This window comes from Lissotriton vulgaris, chromosome 2_2 (genome assembly GCF_964263255.1).
Source record: "Lissotriton vulgaris chromosome 2_2, aLisVul1.2, whole genome shotgun sequence".
Lineage (NCBI taxonomy): Eukaryota > Metazoa > Chordata > Amphibia > Caudata > Salamandridae > Lissotriton > Lissotriton vulgaris.
The window spans coordinates 112,600,727-112,628,302 of record NC_141688.1 but is presented as its reverse complement, the minus strand read 5'-3'; the positions used below and the strand labels follow the sequence as shown (position 1 = coordinate 112,628,302).

Sequence of the window (27,576 nt, the reverse complement as noted above, 5' to 3'; positions counted from 1 at the left end):
GGCGAGTTTAGCCTTGACCTCTGCCGGGCATTGTGGCAGCACGTCCGTGACCGTGTCCCACAGGGAGTGGGTGTAGCGGCCCAAGAGGCATGCAGTGTTGGAAGACCGCAGTCCCAGGCTAAAGGAGGAGAATATCTTCTTGCCGTAATTCTCATACCTCTTGGATTCCCGATCAGGCGGAGCCGACGGGAATGCGGTCTGGGAGTTTGAGGCCTGGATGACCAGGCTCTCGGGGGTGGGGTGGGTGGACAGGAAACAAGGGTCCCCCCGGGCTTGACGGTGGCGTCTGGCCACGTTCCTAACTACAAGCTGACCTGTAGCGGGCCTGGACCAAGTGCCCAATAGAACGTCAGTTAACGCCTCATTAAACGGCAGCACAGGCTCAGCCGAGCTCGACTGCGGTTTAAGGACCTCAGTGAGGAGGTTAGTCCTCACGGCCGCCACGGGGAGCTCAAGGCCCAAGGCCTTGGCCGCCTGCGTCAATACCACACTGAAGGTTGCCCCTTCCTCCGTAGCCACACTAGGAGGCGAGACAAAACCAGTGTCTGGCGAGGTGTCCAGACCACTGGCATCCCAAAGTCCACCTGTCCAGTCCTCCTGGGACTGACACTCACGTGTCAGAGGGTCCTCAGACCCCTCCCAATACTCCTCATCACCCATCTCCTGATAATCAGGGCTGTCAAATGAAGGGGCAGGTTCATTGAAGTAAAACTCCCCAAGCGGCGTCGAACCGGATCAAGGGAGACATCGAGGACGGCGCCCCCCGAAGACGGCGCCGGAGGTGATACCCAAGGGACCAGCGCCGGTGAGGTCGTTAGGTCAACCGGCGACGACCTGGATCCAGAAGCGGATCCAGTGGGATCCTGCGGCGCGGGGCCCGAAAGCGTCGGCGGCGTCGGGGCCGAGGCACCCGCCGGCGTCGGGGCCAATGCACCTGACCCACTAGGGCCCCCAGACTGGTCTGCTTGGCCCGAAGGCGCCGCGGAGCCTGCCGGAGGAGTGAGGAACCTCATGGCCATGAGGAAGCGCACGATCTCCTCCGGCGTCGCTTGCTGCCCAGGGACCGGAGGGCATGGGGCAGGTCGCGATGCCCGCGACTCCGACGGAGCCGCATGGGCGGTGTCACCCGAACCCCCGGCTGTGTCTCGCGAGCGTCGGGGGAGTCGGAAGAGCAATGGCGTCTCTTCGACTTATTGTGCTTACCTGACCACTTCGAGTCTGAGGAGTGATGTCGACTCCCGGAGCTATGATGGCTCCGACCCCGCGACGGGTCCCTCGACCTCCGTCCGGACCGGGACCTCTCGCGGCGCGGGCCGACTGCCGGAGATCAAGCCGCTTGTGAGACCGCTTCCGCCTAGCTTTCGATTTTAAGGCCCGGCAGTCGGAGCAGATCTTGTCGTCGTGATCAATGCCGAGACAGTGGAGGCACCGGAGGTGAGGGTCGGTGACCGACATCAGTCGGTCGCAGTCCTCACAGGGTTTAAAACCTGGCATTCCTACCGGCACCGATCGGAGTCGAAGATTCGAAAGAATGATCAAAAAGATCTCAAAAAGTTTAGTCAAAAAATGACTACAGTACCACTTTTTCCGGATCTGCGCTGCTGGCGCAGAAAAAAGAAGAACTGACGTCAGCGCGCGGAGGCGGCGAATAAGTACTCCGACGACATCATCACGGCGCCCACGACGCCGACAACGGACGCGGAGCCGCAGACGACGCCTACCGACGCGCAAGGGTACTGCTACGCAAAAGTTTCCGGATCCAGTCTGACGCCTGGGGATATTCTAAGGTAAGGAATCTAATACTAACCTGTTTCTTTCAGGTAAACAGTTATAGAATTGTGTTCTGCTTTAGGTAACTTCTCTCCAGTGTGCCAAGCCCACACTGAGAAGGGAAGAGCTTTTTGGATTTTATTATCTGAAACTATAACTAATTACTATGTCCTGGATGGCGTCATCGCTTTCCACAGCACTAAGATGGGGGTTCTAATGGTAAAAGAGAAAGTCAGAAAGAATCTAATTTTTGTTGTACAAATGCCACATCAGTTATAGAGGAAAAACATGGCACGTATGCACTAATCACCACACATCAAGTTCAGCACTAGTCAAGGATAGATCGGATCTTATCTAAATGAGGTTGAGGAGAAAGTCGGGCGAGTCCCAGATGTTTAGATTGCACATGAGGAAACAATATCTGTGGGTGAGACTTAAAATCCTGGAAAGTATGTGGTAAACACCTTACAACACGTTCATTATTGTTCTTGGATATATCGGATATTATCTTTATAAGAAAGACGACACAGTTGTGTGGGTCGTGGAGGCTAAGAACTGACGATTATTTATAATATTTTCTCATACAGGCATATACTGCATTTGTGAAGTTCTAATACAACACTATAACCAGGGAAACTAATTCTGCCAGCACCGGCAAACGGTCGGTGCCAACTCCATATTAGTATAAGCCAGAAATTGAGTTCATAGAAAAGAAAACATATTTAAAGAAATCATGGTTCAACGGTTAATAGGTCATATATGCAACAAAATAAATGTGTGTAACTTTGAAATCCCATATGCTGGAAAACATTAAAAATTACCCCTGACAGCTGTACTTCCAAATTAACTGGGTGAATGGTACTCGAGGGGCAAGAATCTTATCAAAATGACAAATGCTGAAAAATCAGAACTGTTTGAAGGATGAATAGATAACTGAAGTGGAAAGCCTGGAACACTTTTTACTATGAAAGTGAATTGTTACATAAGAAATGAGCCTGCATGTGATTTGAAAAGTGTGCATCAGCAAATCCAAGAAAGTCCTGTTAGTCACGGGTATATATTAACAGGGTGAATATATTTACCTCATCGGGTGACGTTTCCTTAGCTGTCTGAATCAGCTTCTGGTAGGCCTCATTAAAAGTAGGTTTCTGTAGTAAGATCCCACAACCTCAAGGTGCCATCCCAGGACCCCGAGAGCGCAAACTGGCCGTCTGAGGAAATGACCACGTCACTGACGAAGTGAGAGTGTCCTCGAAGAGCGCGCTGAGGGATGCCATAGTTGGTCTCGTCGTGGGTCAGTTTCCACATGATTACACTTTTATCCCGGCTAGAACTCAAGATCATGTCGGGGAACTGCGGGGTGGTGGCGATTTGCGTCACCCATCCATTGTGACCCTTAAGGGTACCCCGAAGGGTCATCTGCTCAGACATGGCAGCGGCTGGCCAGGAGGGACGGCGCGCGGGGAGGATGGAGTCGGATGGAGCACGGGGAGCACCTTGAGGTTGTGGGATCTTACTACAGGCACCACCACCCGCCGCTTCGTGGGCCACAACAAGGATGTTCTGAGTGTTGCCTTCTCCGCTGATAACCGTCAGATTGTTTCTGGCTCCCGGGATAAGACCATTAAGCTGTGGAACACACTTGGAGTATGCAAGTACACCGTGCAGGTATGCAGCGCACCGAAGATGGAGGAGGAGAGCCACTCTGAATGGGTTTCCTGTGTCCGCTTCTCGCCAAACAGCAGTAACCCCATCATTGTATCCTGTGGTTGGGACAAGATGGTCAAGGTGTGGAACTTGGCTAACTGCAAGCTGAAGACCAACCACATTGGACACACTGGCTTCCTGAACACGGTCACAGTCTCCCCTGACGGCTCGCTTTGTGCCTCTGGCGGAAAGGACGGACAGGCCATGCTGTGGGATCTGAATGAGGGCAAGCACCTGTACACCCTAGATAGTGGAGACACCATCAATGCTTTGTGCTTCAGCCCCAACCGCTACTGGCTGTGTGCGGCCACTGGCCCCAGCATCAAGATTTGGGATCTGGAGGGGAAGATTATTGTGGACGAACTGAAGCAGGAAGTGATCAGCAACAGTAGTAAAGCTGAACCACCTCAATGTACCTCGCTGGCATGGTCTGCAGATGGGCAGACTTTGTTTGCTGGGTACACAGATAACCTCATCAGAGTGTGGCAGGTCACCATCGGGACGCGATAAATATGCAGCTAAAATATGCCTTTATTTCTGTTCAGAAAAAAAAAAAAAAAAAAGTAGGTTTCTGGAAGAAGCAAAACAATAACATTTAGAAGGAGGTAAAACTACACGTGTTCCTCATTTTAGAATTCATATTCTCAAATCCATTGAATTTTATCTGATGTGATTACTGATTCCCAATGTCTTTGAACTCATCGCCCTTGATGGTGCAGTCTCGAGTCAATTAGCCAAAAGAGAATTTCGAGAAATAGAAGGATATAAATAGTAAAAAAGTTATTTGACTGAAATGGTCAACTGTGTGTGCATTCAAAGGGTCGTCTCCAGCCACGGCTGCTACAGGTAGGAGAGGTGGGGTTAGGTGAGGTGGGGGTTTCGAGAGATGACCACAAGGGGAAATTATTTATTTATTTAATTTTCCCTCATGGTCATCTCTCGAAATCCCCCCTCACCTGGCCCCACCTCCCCACCACTCTTACCTGCAGCGGCCGCGGCTGGTGCCCGTCTTTGGGAACCAATTGGAGCATAAATAATGTTGGACCAATAGGAGAATTGATCTGACTGATAATGAGTGTTGTACCTCTATTCCCCAATTCCACCTCTCCGACCCCCTTGTTGACAGTAAGAAGCTGTTCGGAAGTGGAACCTTTTCTTACAAAATACAGGACGAATCAGTGAAACAAGAAAACCTTGAACAGACCTCAGGCCTGCGCATCAAAAGCGGCGAAGCGCTTGTTGGCTGTGCAGATCTTCAAGATGATTTTATATACAAATAGATGATTAATCTACTTCATTGAAAAATTTAGAATGCTTACCTAATGAATTGACGAATTTCAAGACATGTAATATAGGATGTTTAGCACTTGTAATCAAAAAGTATTTATTTTATCATGACGCGGTGGCTTACTCACCTCCCAAATGGGAATCACTTACCAACTACTATACAATAGTGTAATGGTATTTTAGGGCCCTCATACATTCGATCAAAGGAGTGGTGCCTGCTATACATTTCTCGTGAGTATGTGAGAGAAGATGAAATGCTGGGTGAATCCAGTGAAAGAAATATTTGGATTGGGAGATGAAGTAATATACTCTAAATTGTGGGTTACCATTCCATCCCTGCAGTAAGGTTGTATCAGCATGGCTCAACGTATTCTAGCCTGTTTGTTGGCCCATGCAAAAGTAATACGAATGGAGCAGATTGTGCTGAAAAAGGTGTTTGTAAGGGGCAGTGGAGCAATTACAAGTAGGTAAAGCAGTCTGGGGAGGAAACGCCTGCTATGACAGAGAAAGAATGAGAGGAGCCTAGTGTTGTATCTGCTGCTTGAGTTTGTGGAGTGTTGGGCCATAGTTAGCATGTAAAACTAGTGCAGAGTCTCGTTATATATGTTTACCAACATAAAGTGTTGGATTATGACACCAAAAAATGGGGAAGTTTATAATTTATTGGGATACAGTGCACGTCAGTGGACCATCATGGACTTATCCCAGTTAATTTGAAGTCCAAAGAATTGTCCAGATTTAATTATCTCTCTCAGAACAGGGTTTTGGTTAACCACAGAATACTCCTTTTACAGTATTATGTCGCTGGCATATAAGGATGTAAGGAAGGCCTGCTGTGAATTTTGAACAGAAATTGACTGCTGAAAAATAACGTGCCGGACCCTAGAATTTAGCACCCACGCTATGATAGGTTTAGATGGTGCTGCTGGAAGAGGGAAAACACCCAGGGATCGAAGCACCCTTTCAACTAGGGACATAGATGATAGGTTGTCTATGCCAAACAAGAATGTGGAGCATCTTTCCTACAAACAGTTCCATCAGTCCAACAGTCATGGAATCCGGGACCCCCAGAATGTGCAAATCATTGTGGAGTAACCTTGGCTCGAGGTCTTTATCTTTGGTGCGTGTTATGTTTAATGATTAGTACTTCCATCAAGACGCTTTTCAAGGTATTGATGCATTTTGAAGTATGCAGCAGGGCCATCCTCCAATTCAGATCATTGAAAAGAAGGGAGAGGTCACCTACCTGGTGGACTCTGGAACTCCCAGGAGCCCTCACAGAGTACTTCATGTGAACAGGCTCAAGGCATTTGTTGACAGGGAGGACATGAGCTTGCTCATGGCCACAGATGAGGGACAGGAGGAAGAGAGTGACCCTCTCCCAGACCTGCTCACTCAGAACCCTGATGATGGGTCAGTAGATGGTGTAGTCTTTTCTGACAGCCTCTCTGAGCATCAGCAAAAGGATTGCAAACAGGTTCTTCAATCCTTTAGACAAATGTTCTCTCTGACACCCAGTCAGACAATCTGGTGCACCCATGAGGTGGACACTGGTGACAGTCTGCCTATAAAGAGTAAAATCTACAGGAAACCTGACCACGTCAGGGACTGCATAAAGCAAGAAGTACAAAAGATGTTGGAATTGGGAGTCATTGAACCCTCAGAGAGCCCTTGGGCTAGTCCTGTAGTTCTAGTGCCAAAACCTCACACCCAGGATGGTAAGAGAGAGATGAGGTTTGGTGTAGACTACAGGGGTCTCAATGCTGTCACTAAGACAGATGCCCATCCAATACCTAGAGCAGATGAACACATAGATAAATTGGCTTCTGCCAAATTCTTGAGTACATTTGACCTAACAGGCGGTTATTGGCAAATCAGGTCAGCTGAGGATGCCAAAGCCAAAACAGCATTTTCTACCCCAGGAGGTCATTACCAGTTTGTGGTGATGCCCTTTGATTTGAAAAATGCACCTGCCACTTTTCAAAGGTTGGTGAACCAAGTTCTCACTGGGTTGGACAACTTTTGTGTAGCATATCTAGATGATATTGCTGTCTTCAGCTCCACCTGGGAGGATCACCTGATCCACCTGAGGAAAGTTTTGGAGGCCCTGCAGAAGGCAGGCCTCACTATCAAGGCCACCAAGTGCCAGATAGGGCAGAGTCAGGTTGTGTACCTGGGCCACCTTGTAGGTGGAGGCCAGGTTCAACCATTGGAGAGCATGATACAGGCCATAAAGGACTGGGCTCCTCCAACCACCCAGACACAGGTCAGAGCTTTCTTGGGCCTGTCTGGTTACTATAGGAAATTTGTCAGAAATTATGGGACCATTGTGACCCCACTTAATGACCTGACAAGTAAGAAAGTGGACAGTTAGCTGTCAAAAGGCATTCAATGACCTAAAGCAGGCCATGTGCACTGAACCTATTCTCAAGAGTCCAGACTACTCCAAAACTTTCATTGTCCAAACAGATGCTTCTGAGTTGGGTGTGGGAGCTGTTCTATCTCAGCTGAATATTGATGGTCATGACCAGCCCATTGCTTTTATAAGTAGAAGGCTGACCCCTAGAGAGAAACGTTGGTCAGCTATTGAGAGGGAGGCCATTGCTGTGGTTTGGACCCTGAAGAAGTTGAGGCCATACTTGTTTGGAACTCACTTCAAGATTCAGACAGGCCATAAGCCCCTCTTGTGGCTAAATCAAATGAAGGGTGAAAACCTCAAACTTCTTAGGTGGTCCATTTCCCTACAGGGGATGGACTTTACAGTGGAGCACAGACCAGGGACTGACCATGGCAATGCAGATGGTCTCTCCAGGTATTTCCACTTAGAACAGGAAGGAATACTCACCTGGTCAAGGTTAGTTTAATGTCCCTAAGTTTGGGGGGGGGGGTATGTAGGAGAGTAGGATCTGCAATCCTATGGTCCTAAGGGTTGTTTGGACTGATACAAGGTGATCACTAGAACTAGTGAGCATCATTTATCAGGCCAACTTCTCACACTATCTACAAGCTGACCTGTAGCGAGCTTGAACCATGTGGCAAGAAGATCGTCAGACAAGGCCTCATTAAACGGCAGCAGAGGCTCCGCTGAGCTTGCCTGCGGTTTAAGGACCTCAGTGAGGAGGTTAGTCCTCACGGCCGCGACGGGCAGCTCCAGGCCCAAGGCCTTGGCCGCCCGCGTCAGCACCACACTGTAGGCAGCCCCCTCCTCCGTAGCCACGCTAGGAGGGGAGATAAAGCCAGTGTCCGTCGAGGTGTCCAGACCACTGGCCTCCCTTAGCTCACCTGCCCAGTCCCGATAAGACTGGCACTCCTGTGCTAGAGGGTCCTCAGACCCCTCCCAATCCGCCTCGCCACCCATCACCTGAGACTCAGGATCAAAGGATGGGGTCGGGTCATAGAAGTAGAAATCTCCCATCGGCGTCGAGACCCGAATAGAGGGAGGCGGCGACACCCTGTGGACCGGCGCCGGCGAGGTCGTAAGGTCGATCGGCGATGACCCGGATCCGGACCCAGATCCTATGGGGGCCTGCGGCGCCGGGACCAAAGTCACCAGCGGCATCGGGACCGAAGCACCTGGCGGCGTCGGGCCAAATCGCCCAACCCGCTGGGGCCCCCAGTCGGGGCCGCTGGGTCCGAAGGTGCTGCGGAGCCCGACGGAGGAGTGAGCGACCTCATGGCCGTGAGGAAGGCCTCAATCTCCTTCGGCGTCGCGTTCTGCCCAGGGACCGACGGGTATGAAGCAGGCCGCGACAGAGCCGCGTGGGCCGTGTCGCTCGAGCCCCCTGCCGCATCACGCGAGCGCCGGGGGAAGTCGGAAGGGCGATGACATCTCTTCGACTTCTTGTGCTTACCTGAGGACTTCGAGCCCAAAGACCGAGGACGACTCTCGGAGCCATGGTGGCTCCGACCCCGCGACCGGTCCCTCGACCTCTTCGCGAAAGGGCCTTGAGCGGCACGGGGCCGATTGCCGGAGCTCGAGTCGCTTGCTGGACCGCCCCCGCCTAGCTTTAGACTTCAGGGCCCGGCAGTCGGAGCAGGCTTTGTCGTCGTGGTTGAGGCCCGGACAATGAAGACAACGGCGATGGGGGTCCGTAACCGACATCAGTCGGTCGCAGTCGGCGCTGGGCTTAAACGCGGGCATCCCTACCGGCACCGTCGGAGTCGTTAGACTTCGAAAAGGATCAAAAATGATCGAAAAAGTTTAGTCAAAAGCTGACTAAGGGGTACCACTTTTTCCGTATCTGCAATTGCTGGCGCGGAAAAAAGAAGTACTGACGTCAGCATGCGAGGGTGGCGTCTAAGTACTCCGGGGACGTCATCCCGGCGCCAACGACGCCGATGACGGACGCGGAGCTGCAGACAACGCCTACCGACGCGCAGGGGTACTGCTATGCAAAACTTTCTGGATCCAGTCTGACGCCTGGGGATATTCTGAGGTAAGGAATCTAATACTAACCTGGTTCTTTCAGATAATCTATAGAGTGATATTAGGGTATAAACTCTAGGCCAAAGAATGTTCCACAGTGCTAGTGTTACTGTAGTGGTGCTGGGATGGCTCACCTATAAGCGCGGGTACAGCCTGCAGTGCCACGGGACAGTTGGCTCGATCCAAGTCCCCTGTGTTAAGGCAGGTGATCACACAGTGGTCCGCACACCTTGCAGCGAGTCATCATGCCACAGCAGCCCCTGTGCACCCCAGCTGCGGCCACAAGACTACGGTAGCCACAGCAGCACCCAAACCCGGAGGGTCAGCCTCTCACCTTGCTGTACCACTCCACCCCCCATGACAGATGCCAATATCTCACTGCTGCTAGGCCTACTAAGGTCCCAGAAAGTAGGCTTGATGCCTGCAGGGAGTCACAACGAGGCATCACCGGTGGCCCGAGCGGTTGTTGACGGCCTGCCCCGGCCACACTCCACAGCACAAAGCTCTGGTTTCCAGCTTTCCAGGCATGCCTACACACCACCTTCCAGCACCCTACAGAAGGTGGTAGTCAGTCTCCGTCGCCTAGCGTCAGGTAGGTGATTGAGGCAGGTCAGTGGACGACCTCCCCAGTGTAACACACCTGACTAGGCTGCAGTTTGGCAGTACAATGACAGAGTTCTGCTAGGAGGATGTATTATCTCCAAAATGGGTTCTGTGGTACCACACTGGACGCAGGAATAAAATGTGTGAGTGCTCTTTAGTGGATGTACCATTCAGGGTGAGCCCGAAATTAAACACTTTTAAATGTCAGAAAAACACAACCTCTCCATGGAACTCCCCATTCTAAGCTATGAATATGTTCATACCTTGGATACCTTGGGTGGGCATTCTGTTACTAATTTGTGGTTGTTGAGGTCATTTTTCATGAATCCCTAAATGAATTTGAGGAGGCACAGTAAAAAAACTGAACACCACTATTAACTCATTACACATAATGTGCAAGCGTAAATATACTATGGCAAAATATTTTAAACTGGGTTTACGCAACAGCAAATACATATTCAAGAATCAAAGTTCAATGGCAGGGATGATTTATATATGTGGAAAGGAATGTGTTCAAAAGGCTGCATCATGGAAAAGACGAAAAAGGACCTTGGAGAGATGGTACTTCATGTCTGAGGAGTGGACTTGACTAAAGGAGCCAGAGTCATAAAGAATTAATAATGGCTATCTAAATCAGAGAACAGAGGGGTGAACGTGTGAAGGAAATAGCCGGGAACAGATCATACTGAGGACCAAAGTCTGTGCACAATATGTTAGTCTTAAACGACTCTGAAATGTGTGCCTCAGCAAAACAATGATGGTCGTGAGTGTGGAAAATCTAACCTTGGAACCAGGCGCTCGTCTCTCATTGATAATGGGCAAAGGGTATCTCTAGTTCCCTCTTAGCATGGTAAGCATGAGCAAATCAGTGCCAAACAGGATATTCTTCAGCTTTTCACAAACATATATCAACAGACTGATTATACTAACCTCTTCGAATGATTTTTCCTCAATTTTCTTATCCATCTTCTGGTCAGCAATATTTGTTGTAGGTAACTGGAAGAAACAAAAAAAGAACTAACATTTACATCAAAGTAAAATTATGTGTGGATTAATTTGGCATTTGGGTTTCACAAATCATTGAAGTTTATCTGATGTGTTCACTTTGTTTCTAATGCCCCGTACCCCCTTACATTGGGGATGAAGTCATAAGTGCAAGTCAGAAAATAATTTTAAGAAATCGAGCTATGGGAATACCTCCACAAGAAATACATTTGGGTGATGGGAAATGGACAGGTGTATGAGTAGTCTAAAAATTGTAACAGTATATATGTAACACAAAATATGATGGAAGGAATGATTACAATTAGTTTAACCACTGGCAGTCGCTTGGTGTAGCATTCCAACCCATCATTCTTTTGTCCACCATGCTAATTCAGATTAAACCCAGTGATATGCAAAATAACGATTGGCTAATACTCAGCCCCGGGTAATTAACAATAGCTGAAATTAGTTCAAGTGTTCTATCCATCACTTTTCTGAATACTACAGTATATAAATCGTTGTTGAAAATAACAGATTTCTAGAAAAGGATGCAGTGATAAAATAGACAAGTGAAGAGGCAGAGATTGAGAGATTTGGAATTAAGAGCTAAAGCAGTCAGCGTTTTTTAGGATGCGAAGAGGAAGAAAATGAGCACGAATTACATTGAGTCGCTTTTTAACTGGAGATACTTTACAATATAAAATAATTCCACTTTTAGGAAGTCTAAGCTGATGCAATTTAGTTTCAAAGAACTGGGAAACGTTTTGTACTGTTATCATAAGAGCAGTATGTATTCGAGGATAAAACTACTTACTGTGTCCTCTGTGCCTTCTTCACCATCCACTGGACAGATCCACGTAAACGACAACATTTTCTCAAAAGGAGTAAAGGATGCAGTCTGTAATTAAACACCAACATACACAGGTATAGTATAGCCTGAAACACATCAAAAGCAGCGGCGGCTAGCCGTGGCAGTGCTGCGGGGCGGTGGGGTGGGCGGGGGAGGGGTTGGGTGGGGGTTAGTGCAGTCCGACATACGACGGACAGGAGTAAGGTAAGTAATTAAATAAATAAAATAATTTACCTTACGCGCGCTGTTTTGCCGAGTTGGCGATGCAGCGCCCAACCTAAATTGTTTTATTTTTTTAATTACTTACCTTACCCCTGTCCGTCATATGTCAGACTACACTACCCCCAACCAGCCCTTTCCTCACCCGCCTCACCACCCCACAGCACTCCCATGGCGAGCCGCCACTGTAAAGAGCATGAGTGAATTATAAACTATAGGAATATCGAGTTTCCCCTCTATTGTTGATGTCCTTGGTATGGTTAAAAATGTGCAATAATGGGATGCACCTGGGTAAATTGTCTTCCCCACACCCTCTTATTCTTCCGACATATCTCAGTCCCTACATCAAAGTCACTAAGTGTCCTGGGCTTTTGTCCTGATAGCAGGGTATTGCAGCAAGTAGGCCATTCAGCTAATCGCCTGTATTGTTGCATGCTTAAATGACAATGACACTCTCTTGTTTTTTTAAAGTAGGCCATTCAGCTAAACCATTTTAAAATTCATTTTCACAAATCCATAACACTCTAATTGATGTGATACCTAAGTTTCTATGGTCCTTGATCAGGTTGACATTGGGAGAGGAGCCATGGGTGGCAAACACAAGAAAATTTCGAGAAATGCAGTGATGTTAACCCTCCCACAAGAAATTGCGCTAGCTGATAGTAAATGGACCGCTGTACGATCATTTAAAGAATTATCTAGTTATGGAATTATTTGGTGAAATTAGCAGTGCCAACAAAGTCATGTAAAAGCTGGGAAAAGTTTACAATACTTGTTGATACAGACTGTGGATGAAGTGTTTAAGTGGAAATGCATGGAAAGGGGAAAGTTGAGAACATAAAGCTCAAGGAGTGAGTCTTCAAGGGTTGCAGGTGGAAGGCAATAAGCACAAATGACATTGATCAGTTTCTTGAATTGAGATAGGGTACAAAACGAACAAGTTACTTACCTTCGGTAACGATATATCTGTAAGAAACAGTAGTTTGTATTAGATTCCTTACCTTAGAATATCCCCAGGCATCAGACTGGATCCGGAAACTTTTGCGTAGCAGTACCCTTGTGCGTCGGTAGGCGTCGGTCGTCGGTCATCTGTGTCGTGGGCGCCGTGATGACATCGTCGGAGTACTTAGACGCCGCCTCCGAGTGCTGACGTCAGTTCTTAGACACAGCTTTTCCACGCCAGAAACGCAGAGCCATGTTAAAAACCAACACTGGCGCCATTGAAACTAGGGCCCTGAAAGGGGATGACCTTAACCCTAGATATCGGTTCGCAGAACAGGGAGGATGGGTGGGGCGGTAAGGAATCTAATACTAACTACTGTTTCTTACAGATATATCGTTACCGAAGGTAAGTAACTTGTTCATCTGAAAGAAACAGGTTAGAATTAGATTCCATACCTTAGAATAGATACCCCAGCAAAACCAACCCCGGAGGTGGGTCTGCGAACCAATGATCACACCAGAAAGTCCTGGAGGACGGAACGACCAAAGAAGCTATCCCTCCGGACTTGGCTGTCTAGGCAGTAGTGTCTTGCAAACGTGTGCAGCGATGCCCACGTAGCTGCCTGACAGATGTCCTGCAAGGGGATTCCCCAACCCAGGGCAGTGGTAGCCGCCGTGGCCCGAGTGGAATGGGCCCTCAACCCAACAGGAGGCTCCTTCTTTGCCAAGGAGTAACAAGCCTTGATACACAAGACGACCCACCAAGAGATGGTCCGCTTGTGCACCGCCCGTCCCTTCTTAGTGCCCACGTAACCAACAAAGAGTTGGTCATCCACCCGGAACTGGCGTGTGCGATCCAGATAAAACGAAATCGCACATTTTGGGTCCAGACGGTGGAGCCGCTCTTTCTCTTTTGAGGGATGCGGTGGCGGAAAGAAGGTGGGCAAGGTGATAGACTGCCTGATGTGGAAGGCCGTGACAACCTTGGGCAGAAAAGAGGGTCTAGTCCGCAACACAACCTTGTCCGGATGGACAGAAAGGAAGGGGGGTTTAGAGAAAAGAGCCTGGCGCTCACTCACTCTCCTGGCAGAGGTGATGGCAACCAGGAAAGCAGTCTTCAAAGTAAGAAGGCGGAGAGGACAGTTATGAAGTGGCTCAAAGGGAGCGTACATCAGGTAAGTAAGAACAAGGTTCAAGTCCCACTGAGGCATCACAAACGGAACAGGGGGGAACATGTGTGTGATGCCCTTCAGAAAACGAGTTGCAATAGGGGACTTGAACAAAGATGGTTGATCAGGCAGCCTTAGAAAGGCCGAAAGGGCAGAAAGGTAGCCCTTGATAGTGCCCAGAGCAGAGCACTGCTGGGCAAGAGAAAGAAGGAAGAGGAGAACCTTCAGAAAGAGGGGCAGAGAGAGGATCCACAGCCTTTGCTGTGCACCATGCCACAAATCTGTTTCACCTGCAGGCATATACCGACTTCGTGGAGGGACGCCTGGCTGCCAGAATGACATTACAGACTACAGGAGGCAAGTCAAATGGCCTCAACTGTCTCCGCTCAATCTCCAAGTATCCGCCCTGTTTGTTGCAGTACCACATGGCAGTGGTGTTGTCCGTGAACACCTGCACTACACTCCCCCGAACAGAGGGGAGGAATGCCTTCAGTGCTAGACGAATCGCCCGCAAGTCCAGAAGGTTGATATGGGGCCGGGACTCCGCGGGAGACCAGAGGCCTCTGATCTCCGCCTCTCCCATGTGGCCCCCCCAGCCCTGGAGGGACACGTCCGTCACAACCACGTGCTGTGGGTGGGGAAGGGAGAGGGATCTGCTGCGGCCCCAATCGCGGTCCGTGAGCCACCACTGCAGCTGTCTCGCAGTGCCCTCCGAGATCAGGACATGGTCGGACAGGTTGCCCTGATGCTGGGCCCACTGAAATTTCAAGTCCCACTGCAGAGCCCGCATCTGCCACTTGGCGTGATGCACCAGAAGGATGCAGGAGGCCATCAGCCCAAGAAGCTGCAGCGCCAACCTGACCGAGATCCAGGATAAAGGCTGAAAGTGGAATCGGAGCCTGAATATCCGAACCCGCTGTTCAGGAGGGTAAACCCGAAACTGCGCCGAGTCGAGAACCGCTCAGATGAAGAGGAGCTTCTGAGAGGGGCACAGGTGTGACTTCAGCACATTGATGGAAAACCCCAGCTGATGCAGGAGGTCTGCCGTTGTCTGGAGGTGGCTGACGACTGTCTGGAGCGAGCCCGCCTTTAACAACCAGTTGTCGAGGTAGGGGAAGACTGAAACCCCTAACCTGCGCAGATGAGCTGTGACCACCGCCATCACTTTGGTGAACAAACCTGGGGCGCTGGTAAAGCCGAAGGGGAGCACGGTAAACTGAAAGTGGGAGCACGGTAAACTGAAAGTGCTCTTGGCCTACCGTGAACCGCAGGTAGCGCCGGTGGGCCGGCAGGACGGGGATGTGAAAATAAGCGTCCTGCAAGTCCAACGCTACCATCCAGTCTCCAGGGTCCAGGGCAGCTAAGACCTGAGCCAGTGTCAGCATTTTGAACTTCTCCTTCCGGAGGAAGCCGTTGACGTGCCGTAGATCCAAAATAGGGCGTAGGCCCCCTTTGCCCTTCTTGGGTACCAGAAAGTAGTGGGAGTAGCAACCACACCCTACTTCTGGCCCAGGAACGCGCTCGATGGCCCCCTTGGCCAAGAGGGCCGTAACTTCCTCCTGCAGAAGTCGCAAATGATCCCCCGATACGCGGAGAATTGCGGTGGCATGGCTGGAGGTGTCGCTTTGAAGGGGAGGGAGTAGTCCCTTCGGACGATTTGCAGCACCCACCTGTCCGAAGTGACGGTGCGCCAGTGGAGGGGATGGTGAACCCTGCCCCCCACTGGCGTCACATGGGCCTGAAAGCACGGACTAGGAGGGTTTTGAGGCCGATGCTGCGGGAGAAGGTGTGGACTGGCCTCGCCGTTGTCCCCGACCGCCTCCACGGCGGTTTCCACGGCCGCCACCGTGTTTATTTATTTTATTTATTTATATGATTTTTAATGCGCAGCTAATACCCAAGGGTGTCTAGGCGCAGAGTGTTGGATGTTAGTCTGGGGTGCGTGGCTGGCAGCACGTGTGGGGGCGTCCCTTCCTTTGCCACAAAAGAAGCGAAAGGAACCCGTTTGCTGGCGCGGGGCCGTGAGGCCCAAGGACTTGGCTGTAGCCCTGGAGTCCTTAAAGCGCTTAAGCGCATGGTCTGCCTTGTCGCCAAAAAGGCGACGGCCATCAAACGGCATGTCCATGAGGGTATTCTGGACATCCGCTGAAAAGTATGCGGACCTTAACCAGGTGTGGCGACGAATCACCACCGTCGTTGCCATCGCTCTGCCCAGTGAGTCGGTGGTATCCAGCCCACACCAGATGGAAAAAGGCGCTGCATCTCGACCCTCCGCAAGGGCTTGGGCGAGTTTAGCCTTGACCTCTGCCGGGCATTGTGGCAGCACGTCCGTGACCGTGTCCCACAGGGAGTGGGTGTAGCGGCCCAAGAGGCATGCAGTGTTGGAAGACCGCAGTCCCAGGCTAAAGGAGGAGAATATCTTCTTGCCGTAATTCTCATACCTCTTGGATTCCCGATCAGGCGGAGCCGACGGGAATGCGGTCTGGGAGTTTGAGGCCTGGATGACCAGGCTCTCGGGGGTGGGGTGGGTGGACAGGAAACAAGGGTCGCCCGGGCCGGACGGTGGCGTCTGGCCACGTTCCTAACTACAAGCTGACCTGTAGTGGGCCTGGACCAAGTGCCCAATAGAACGTCAGTTAACGCCTCATTAAACGGCAGCACAGGCTCAGCCGAGCTCGACTGCGGTTTAAGGACCTCAGTGAGGAGGTTAGTCCTCACGGTCGCCATGGGGAGCTCAAGGCCCAAGGCCTTGGCCGCCTGCGTCAATACCACACTGAAGGTTGCCCCTTCCTCCGTAGCCACACTAGGAGGCGAGACAAAACCAGTGTCTGGCGAGGTGTCCAGACCACTGGCATCCCCAAGTCCACCTGTCCAGTCCTCCTGGGACTGACACTCACGTGTCAGAGGGTCCTCAGACCCCTCCCAATACTCCTCATCACCCATCTCCTGATAATCAGGGCTGTCAAATGAAGGGGCCGGTTCATTGAAGTAAAACTCCCCAAGCGGCGTCGAACCGGATCAAGGGAGACATCGAGGACGGCGCCCCCCGAAGACGGCGCCGGAGGTGATACCCAAGGGACCGGCGCCGGTGAGGTCGTTAGGTCAACCGGCGACGACCTGGATCCAGATCGGATCCAGTGGGATCCTGCGGCGCGGGGCCCGAAAGCGTCGGCGGCGTCGGGGCCGAGGCACCCGCCGGCGTCGGGGCCAATGCACCTGACCCACTAGGGCCCCCAGACTGGTCTGCTTGGCCCGAAGGCGCCGCGGAGCCTGCCGGAGGAGTGAGGAACCTCATGGCCATGAGGAAGCGCACGATCTCCTCCGGCGTCGCTTGCTGCCCAGGGACCGGAGGGCATGGGGCAGGTCGCGATGCCCGCGACTCCGACGGAGCCGCATGGGCGGTGTCACCCGAACCCCCGGCTGTGTCTCGCGAGCGTCGGGGGAGTCGGAAGAGCAATGGCGTCTCTTCGACTTATTGTGCTTACCTGACCACTTCGAGTCTGAGGAGTGATGTCGACTCCCGGAGCTATGATGGCTCCGACCCCGCGACGGGTCCCTCGACCTCCGTCCGGACCGGGACCTCTCGCGGCGCGGGCCGACTGCCGGAGATCAAGCCGCTTGTGAGACCGCTTCCGCCTAGCTTTCGATTTTAAGGCCCGGCAGTCGGAGCAGATCTTGTCGTCGTGATCAATGCCGAGACAGTGGAGGCACCGGAGGTGAGGGTCGGTGACCGACATCAGTCGGTCGCAGTCCTCACAGGGTTTAAAACCTGGCATTCCTACCGGCACCGATCGGAGTCGAAGACTCGAAAGAATGATCAAAAAGATCTCAAAAAGTTTAGTCAAAAAATGACTACAGTACCACTTTTTCCGGATCTGCGCTGCTGGCGCAGAAAAAAGAAGAACTGACGTCAGCGCGCGGAGGTGGCGAATAAGTACTCCGACGACATCATCACGGCGCCCACGACGCCGACAACGGACGCGGAGCCGCAGACGACGCCTACCGACGCGCAAGGGTACTGCTACGCAAAAGTTTCCGGATCCAGTCTGACGCCTGGGGATATTCTAATGTAAGGAATCTAATACTAACCTGTTTCTTTCAGGTAAACAGTTATAGAATTGTGTTCTGCTTTAGGTAAATTCTCTCCAGTGTGCCAAGCCCACACTGAGAAGGGAAGAGCTTTTTGGATTTTATTATCTGAAACTATAACTACTTACTATGTCCTGGATGGCGTCATCGCTTTCCACAGCACTAAGATGGGGGTTCTAATGGTAAAAGAGAAAGTCAGAAAGAATCTAATTTTTGTTGTACAAATGCCACATCAGTTATAGAGGAAAAACATGGCACGTATGCACTAATCACCACACATCAAGTCCCAGATGTTTAGATTGCACATGAGGAAACAATATCTGTGGGTGAGACTTAAAATCCTGGAAAGTATGTGGTAAACACCTTACAACACGTTCATTATTGTTCTTGGATATATCGGATGTTATCTTTATAAGAAAGACGACACAGTTGTGTGGGTCGTGGAGGCTAAGAACTGACGATTATTTATAATATTTTCTCATACAGGCATATACTGCATTTGTGAAGTTCTAATACAACACTATAACCAGGGAAACTAATTCTGCCAGCACCGGCAAACGGTCGGTGCCAACTCCATATTAGTATAAGCCAGAAATTGAGTTCATAGAAAAGAAAACATATTTAAAGAAATCATGGTTCAACGGTTAATAGGTCATTTATGCAACAAAATAAATGTGTGTAACTTTGAAATCCCATATGCTGGAAAACATTAAAAATTACCCGACAGCTGTACTTCCAAATTAACTGGGTGAATGGTACTCGAGGGGCAAGAATCTTACCAAAATGACAAATGCTGAAAAATCAGAACTGTTTGAAGGATGAATAGATAACTGAAGTGGAAAGCCTGGAACACTTTTTACTATGAAGGTGAATTGTTACATAAGAAATGAGCCTGCATGTGATTTGAAAAGTGTGCATCAGCAAATCCAAGAAAGTCCTGTTAGTCACGGGTTTATATTAACAGGGTGAATATATTTACCTCATCGGGTGACGTTTCCTTAGCTGTCTGAATCAGCTTCTGGTAGGCGTCATTAAAAGTAGGTTTCTGTAGTAAGATCCCGCAACCTCAAGGTGCCATCCCAGGACCCCGAGAGCGCAAACTGGCCGTCCGAGGAAATGACCACATCACTGACGAAGTGAGAGTGTCCTCGAAGAGCGCGCTGAGGGATGCCATAGTTGGTCTCGTCGTGGGTCAGTTTCCACATGATTACACTTTTATCCCGGCTAGAACTCAAGATCATGTCGGGGAACTGCGGGGTGGTGGCGATTTGCGTCACCCATCCATTGTGACCCTTAAGGGTACCCCGAAGGGTCATCTGCTCAGACATGGCAGCGGCTGGCCAGGAGGGACGGCGCGCGGGGAGGATGGAGTCGGATGGAGCACGGGGAGCACCTTGAGGTTGTGGGATCTTACTACAGGCACCACCACCCGCCGCTTCGTGGGCCACAACAAGGATGTTCTGAGTGTTGCCTTCTCCGCTGATAACCGTCAGATTATTTCTGGCTCCCGGGATAAGACCATTAAGCTGTGGAACACACTTGGAGTATGCAAGTACACCGTGCAGGTATGCAGCGCACCGAAGATGGAGGAGGAGAGCCACTCTGAATGGGTTTCCTGTGTCGGCTTCTCGCCAAACAGCAGTAACCCCATCATTGTATCCTGTGGTTGGGACAAGATGGTCAAGGTGTGGAACTTGGCTAACTGCAAGCTGAAGACCAACCACATTGGACACACTGGCTTCCTGAACACGGTCACAGTCTCCCCTGACGGCTCGCTTTGTGCCTCTGGCGGAAAGGACGGACAGGCCATGCTGTGGGATCTGAATGAGGGCAAGCACCTGTACACCCTAGATAGTGGAGACACCATCAATGCTTTGTGCTTCAGCCCCAACCGCTACTGGCTGTGTGCGGCCACTGGCCCCAGCATCAAGATTTGGGATCTGGAGGGGAAGATTATTGTGGACGAACTGAAGCAGGAAGTGATCAGCAACAGTAGTAAAGCTGAACCACCTCAATGTACCTCGCTGGCATGGTCTGCAGATGGGCAGACTTTGTTTGCTGGGTACACAGATAACCTCATCAGAGTGTGGCAGGTCACCATCGGGACGCGATAAATATGCAGCTAAAATATGCCTTTATTTCTGTTCAGAAAAATAAAAAGAAAAAAAAAAAAAAGTAGGTTTCTGGAAGAAGCAAAACAATAACATTTAGAAGGAGGTAAAACTACACGTGTTCCTCATTTTAGAATTCATATTCTCAAATCCATTGAATTTTATCTGATGTGATTACTGGTTCCCAATGTCTTTGAACTCATCGCCCTTGATGGTGCAGTCTCGAGTCAATTAGCCAAAAGAGAATTTCGAGAAATAGAAGGATGTAAATAGTAAAAAAGTTATTTGACTGAAATGGTCAACTGTGTGTGCATTCAAAGGGTCGTCTCCAGCCACGGCTGCTACAGGTAGGAGAGGTGGGGTTAGGTGAGGTGGGGGTTTCGAGAGATGACCACAAGGGGAAATTATTTATTTATTTAATTTTCCCTCATTGTCATCTCTCGAAATCCCCCCTCACCTGGCCCCACCTCCCCACCACTCTTACCTGCAGCGGCCGCGGCTGGTGCCCGTCTTTGGGAACCAATTGGAGCATAAATAATGTTGGACCAATCGGAGACTTGATCTGACTGATAATGAGTGGTGTACCTCTATTCCCCAATTCCACCTCTCCGGCCCCCTTGTTGACAGTAAGAAGCTATTCGGAAGTGGAACCTTTTCTTACAAAATACAGGACGAATCAGTGAAACAAGAAAACCTTGAACAGACCTCAGGCCTGCGCATCAAAAGCGGCGAAGCGCTTGTTGGCTGTGCAGATCTTCAAGATGATTTTATATACAAATAGATGATTAATCTACTTCATTGAAAAATTTAGAATGCTTACCTAATGAATTGACGAATTTCAAGACATGTAATATAGGATGTTTAGCACTTGTAATCAAAAAGTATTTATTTTATCATGACGCGGTGGCTTACTCACCTCCCAAATGAGAATCACTTACCAACTACTATACAATAGTGTAATGGTATTTTAGGGCCCTCATACATTCGATCAAAGGAGTGGTGCCTGCTATACATTTCTCGTGAGTATGTGAGAGAAGATGAAATGCTGGGTGAATCCAGTGAAAGAAATATTTGGATTGGGAGATGAAGTAATAATACTATAAATTGTGGGTGGCCATTCCATCCCTGCAGTAAGGTTGTATCAGCATGGCTTAACGTATTCTAGCCTGTTTGTTGGCCCATGCAAAAGTAATACGAATGGAGCAGATTGTGCTGAAAAAGGTGTTTGTAAGGGGCAGTGGAGCAATTACAAGTAGGTAAAGCAGTCTGGGGAGGAAACGCCTGCTATGACAGAGAAAGAATGAGAGGAGCCTAGTGTTGTATCTGCTGCTTGAGTTTGTGGAGTGTTGGGCCATAGTTAGCATGTAAAACTAGTGCAGAGTCTCGGTATATATGTTTACCAAGATAAAGTGTTGGATTATGACACCAAAAAATGGGGAAGTTTATAATTTATTGGGATACAGTGCACGTCAGTGGACCATCATGGACTTATCCCAGTTAATTTGAAGTCCAAAGAATTGTCCAGATTTAATTATCTCTCTCAGAACAGGGTTTTGGTTAACCACAGAATACTCCTTTTACAGTATTATGTCGCTGGCATATAAGGATGTAAGGAAGGCCTGCTGTGAATTTTGAACAGAAATTGACTGCTGAAAAATAACGTGCCGGACCCTAGAATTTAGCACCCACGCTATGATAGGTTTAGATGGTGCTGCTGGAAGAGGGAAAACACCCAGGGATCGAAGCACCCTTTCAACTAGGGACATAGATGATAGGTTGTCTATGCCAAACAAGAATGTGGAGCATCTTTCCTACAAACAGTTCCATCAGTCCAACAGTCATGGAATCCGGGACCCCCAGAATGTGCAAATCATTGTGGAGTAACCTTGGCTCGAGGTCTTTATCTTTGGTGCGTGTTATGTTTAATGATTAGTACTTCCATCAAGACGCTTTTCAAGGTATTGATGCATTTTGAAGTATGCAGCAGGGCCATCCTCCAATTCAGATCATTGAAAAGAAGGGAGAGGTCACCTACCTGGTGGACTCTGGAACTCCCAGGAGCCCTCACAGAGTACTTCATGTGAACAGGCTCAAGGCATTTGTTGACAGGGAGGACATGAGCTTGCTCATGGCCACAGATGAGGGACAGGAGGAAGAGAGTGACCCTCTCCCAGACCTGCTCACTCAGAACCCTGATGATGGGTCAGTAGATGGTGTAGTCTTTTCTGACAGCCTCTCTGAGCATCAGCAAAAGGATTGCAAACAGGTTCTTCAATCCTTTAGACAAATGTTCTCTCTGACACCCAGTCAGACAAACTGGTGCACCCATGAGGTGGACACTGGTGACAGTCTGCCTATAAAGAGTAAAATCTACAGGAAACCTGACCACGTCAGGGACTGCATAAAGCAAGAAGTACAAAAGATGTTGGAATTGGGAGTCATTGAACCCTCAGAGAGCCCTTGGGCTAGTCCTGTAGTTCTAGTGCCAAAACCTCACACCCAGGATGGTAAGAGAGAGATGAGGTTTGGTGTAGACTACAGGGGTCTCAATGCTGTCACTAAGACAGATGCCCATCCAATACCTAGAGCAGATGAACACATAGATAAATTGGCTTCTGCCAAATTCTTGAGTACATTTGACCTAACAGCTGGTTATTGGCAAATCAGGTCAGCTGAGGATGCCAAAGCCAAAACAGCATTTTCTACCCCAGGAGGTCATTACCAGTTTGTGGTGATGCCCTTTGATTTGAAAAATGCACCTGCCCCTTTTCAAAGGTTGGTGAACCAAGTTCTCACTGGGTTGGACAACTTTTGTGTAGAATATCTAGATGATATTGCTGTCTTCAGCTCCACCTGGGAGGATCACCTGATCCACCTGAGGAAAGTTTTGGAGGCCCTGCAGAAGGCAGGCCTCACTATCAAGGCCACCAAGTGCCAGATAGGGCAGAGTCAGGTTGTGTACCTGGGCCACCTTGTAGGTGGAGGCCAGGTTCAACCATTGGAGAGCAAGATACAGGCCATAAAGGACTGGGCTCCTCCAACCACCCAGACACAGGTCAGAGCTTTCTTGGGCCTGTCTGGTTACTATAGGAAATTTGTCAGAAACTATGGGACCATTGTGACCCCACTTAATGACCAGACAAGTAAGAAATGCCAAAGAAAGTTCAGTGGACAGTTAGCTGTCAAAAGGCATTCGATGACCTAAAGCAGGCCATGTGCACTGAACCTATTCTCAAGAGTCCAGACTACTCCAAACCTTTCATTGTCCAAACAGATGCTTCTGAGTTGGGTGTGGGAGCTGTTCTATCTCAGCTGAATATTGATGGTCATGACCAGCCCATTGCTTTTATAAGTAGAAGGCTGACCCCTAGAGAGAAACGTTGGTCAGCTATTGAGAGGGAGACCTTTGCTGTGGTTTGGGCCCTGAAGAAGTTGAGGCCATACTTGTTTGGAACTCACTTCAAGATTCAGACAGACCATAAGCCCCTCTTGTGGCTAAATCAAATGAAGGGTGAAAACCCCAAACTTCTTAGGTGGTCCATTTCCCTACAGGGGATGGACTTTACAGTGGAGCACAGACCAGGGACTGACCATGGCAATACAGATGGTCTCTCCAGGTACTTCCACTTAGAACAGGAAGACTCACCTGGTCAAGGTTAGTTTAATGTCCCTAAGTTTGGGGGGGGGGTTATGTAGGAGAGTAGGGTCTGCAATCCTATGGTACTAAGGGTTGTTTGGACTGATACAAGGTGATCACTAGAACTAGTGAGCATCATATATCAGGCCAACTTCTCACACTATCTACAAGCTGACCTGTAGTGAGCTTGAACCATGTGGCAAGAAGATCATCAGACAAGGCCTCACCAAACGGCAGCAGAGGCTCGGCCGAGCTTGCCTGCGGTTTAAGGACCTCAGTGAGGAGGTTAGTCCTCACGGCCGCGACGGGGAGCTCCAGGCCCAAGGCCTTGGCCGCCCGTGTCAGCACCACACTGTTGGCAGCCCCCTCCTCCATAGCCACGCTAGGAGGGGAGATAAAGCCAGTGTCCAGTGAGGTGTCCAGACCACTGGCCTCCCCTAGCTCACCTGCCCAGTCCTGATAAGACTGGCACTCCTGTGCTAGAGGGTCCTCAGACCCCTTCCAATCCGCCTCGCCACCCATCACCTGAGACTCAGGACCAAAGGATGGGGTCGGGTCATAGAAGTAGAAATCTCCCATCGGTGTCGAGACCCGAATCGAGGGAGTGATCAGGGACGGGGACGCCCGGAGGCGGCGACACCCTTGGGGCTGGCGACGGCGAGATCGTAAGGTCGACCGGCGACGACCCGGATCCGGACCCGGATCCTGTAGGGGCCTGCGGCGCCGGGACCGAAGTCACCAGCGGTGTCGGGACCGAAGCACCCGGCCGCATCCGGGCCAAAGCGCCCAACCCACTGGGGCCCCCAGTCGGGGCCGCTGGGCCCGAAGGCGCTGCGGAGCCCGACGGAGGAGTGAGCGACCTCATGGCCGTGAGGAAGGCCTCAATCTCCTTCGGAGTCGCGTTCTGCTCAGGGACCGAGGGGTATGAAGCAGTCCGCGACGCCCGCCGCTCCGACGGACCGCATGGGCCGTGTCGCCCGAACCCCCTGCCGCATCACGCGAGCGCCAGGGGGAGCCGGAAGGGCGATGACATCTCTTTGACTTCTTGTGCTTACCTGAGGACTTCGAGCCGGAAGACCGAGGACGACTGTAGGAAGGTGGATATCTGACTATGGTTGCCCCCAACTTTTTGCCTGGTGTTTTGCTGGTTTTTCGACTTAGTTGACCTGGGACCCTGCTATTCAGGGCCCCAGGCCCACTGCTCTCTCTGTAAAATGGATTCCATGTACCTTAGGTACATATCTAATTGGATACTGAGTCACCTTATCAGTCCCTGTACAGCATACCTTAGGTATCCAGGGCATAGGTGTACCCAGGGCCTACCAGGGGCTGCAGCATGTATTATGCCACCCCTGGCTGGCCACCCAAATCTGACACAACTGGCTGCACGACAGCTGGGGCAAGGTGGTGTAATCACCCTTTGCTTTAGATATAGTATTCCTATATCTAACCCTAAAATGGACACATGTATTCCTATCAGTCCCTCCTATGGCAGGCCTTATCAATCCTGAAGGCAGAGTGCTTGGAATTATGTGAGATGGTGGTCTGGCATGAGCTGAGCCCGTTTGCAGCTTGCAGAACCAAGTCCTAATAGCTGATTCCATGATAACGCGTACCATATACTCTTAAGTGCAATATAATCCTCGCGGTTATTTGCCAACTTTGGTATCGCTTTATCAAACCATGTCGAGTAAGGTGTCATAAGAATTGGAATACTAACCCCTCGCCAATTCTGGCGACGGGGTTAGCATTCCACCCTTCTAGAGGGACACAACATGTATGTAACTGTGAACCCTGTCAGGGGCGGTGATAGCACCATCCCAGACAGGGTTTTGTGTATCCCAGGTAGGCAGGGCTGAGAGGAAGGTGACTGCAAGTGGCACCCCGGTGCTCACTGTGCATATGCCGGCTCAAACCAGTTCCAGGGGCACCCCAGCCACTGAGCTGGGGAAAGTCCGGACAAGGGAGAGGGGTGTAACCACCCCCCTCCTGGTCCCACCCATGGGCAGGACCTAGTCGCGTGCTAGCCCCTTTTCTTAGAATAAAGGTAGGAGCGGGCCCCCTTCCCAAATTAGATAATCTTGAATCTTGAACTACTTTCCACGAAAGGAACTCTTGACTTTCTCTGAAGACTCTCCCTTGTGGCTAAGGAGTAGCCACCCTGCACCCGCAGGCACCACCTAAGCATCGCAGTTTGCTGCACGTCAATCTTCTGGATCAAGACTGACCAGCTCGACGAGACCCAGATTCCCTGGCATCTCTGACCTCTACCTGCATCATCAGCCCAGCTGAGATTCGTGGGTGTGACAAGACCTGAGGGACCGGCCATCTTCAAAACCTGCACGACGCTTAACCAGCACGACCGCTGAGGGATCCTCGAGTGAGTGCACTGGGGTTTGAGAAGCCCCAACCCAGAGCAGCTCCAGCACCGAAGTGCGTGGGGCCCTTCTGCTCTTTGCTGCTTACCGCGTCGTCCGGTCACTTGCCCGTTGGCTAGTGGCCCTCCTGACGACATACCACGATGACTTCACAGCTGGTCTGGTTGCTCCAGACTGGCCCTTGCTCCCTTCCAAAAGAGGAGCACCCCGGACCCTCCTGGTCCCCTCCAGACACCATCTTGACTCCACCGCCTGGGCTTGCCTTTGCCAAAGGTTGTTGCTCCAATCCTGGGTCCAGCATCGCCGACAGCAGACACCCTCGTGGGACAGCTCGCACCTCCAGCCTGGTCGCCGACAACACCTCCTGGCCCGTGTGACTGCGTCGCCCACTCACCTGATCGCGGTGACCTCATCCGGTGCCATCCTGGTGCCCACACAATCACTGGGTAGTGGTTAAGAACTGAGTCCCCTCTGCTTTCAGGTCGTCTCCATCACCGATCCAGGCTTGGATCACTCCGAACCTCTTCACTGGTCGCCTGCCGGCAACTTCTTCTTTCAGGCTCCATAGACTACAACGAGGATTCCCGACGTCTTTTGAACCCTATGCAGCCGCAGCCCCTGGGCTAGGTAACCCGAGCATTTCGGTGCTCCAACGCAGGTTCACTATCCAAGTGTCCAGATCCTTTGTCGTTTTAAGTCTACCTAGTCGGATTCGTCCGAAAACAGTAACTTTAGAAATACTAGCCTCCATAGACTTTGTCCTGCATCCCGCGTGAGAGTGCACACTCTCCACCCGATCTCCCTAGGCCTCCTGCTCCTAACCTTAGGGTTCAGTAGTGTAGTCCTAGCGATCCTGAAGCCTCTGGATCTTGTTACTTACCTGCTAGTATTTCGCATTCCACTTTTAGAGTATATGGTTTGTCGTGCCCCTCGGGCATTTGTGTGAATTGTGCAACTTGAAGTATTTTTGGAAGGGTTTTGTATTGTGCTTAGCTCCCTGACTCATAAAGAGTTCAGGGTAGACTTGTTATAAAGAAATATACTTTATTTTTCATAACAACTTGTGTGGTGTCCTTTCACTTGGTGTTCAAGGGGTATATGTGATGGTAAAACAGCTGGCTTAACACGCCCTCTAGAGTTTAGCCTAAAGACTGCGTTTGTCCACGCTACTAGGATAGCTGGTCTATAAGGTTGACTTACAACCAATCATCAATAAGGATCGTTTGGTATGATACACAGTGATCACTAGAATAGTGAGCACTATATATCAGGCCAACTTCTCACAACGACTCCCGGACCCATGGTGGCTCCGACTCCACGACCGGTCCCTCGACCTCCTCGCGGACCGGGGCCTTGACCGGCGCGGGGCCCACTGCCGGAGCTCGAGTCGTTTGCGGGACCGCC

At 50.4% G+C, this 27,576-nt stretch overlaps 2 pseudogenes across 2 annotated transcripts; both read left to right on the top strand.

Moving 5' to 3' along the window:
* Nucleotides 1-3,456: 3,456 nt before the first annotated feature.
* LOC147729113 (small ribosomal subunit protein RACK1 pseudogene) lies at nucleotides 3,457-4,032 on the top strand (annotated as a pseudogene). Its single transcript, XR_015309195.1, has one exon. The product of XR_015309195.1 is annotated as a small ribosomal subunit protein RACK1 pseudogene (transcript).
* A 15,550-nt stretch (nucleotides 4,033-19,582) lies between these two features.
* LOC147729112 (small ribosomal subunit protein RACK1 pseudogene) lies at nucleotides 19,583-20,221 on the top strand (annotated as a pseudogene). Its single transcript, XR_015309183.1, has one exon. The product of XR_015309183.1 is annotated as a small ribosomal subunit protein RACK1 pseudogene (transcript).
* The last annotated feature ends 7,355 nt before the right edge of the window (nucleotides 20,222-27,576 follow it).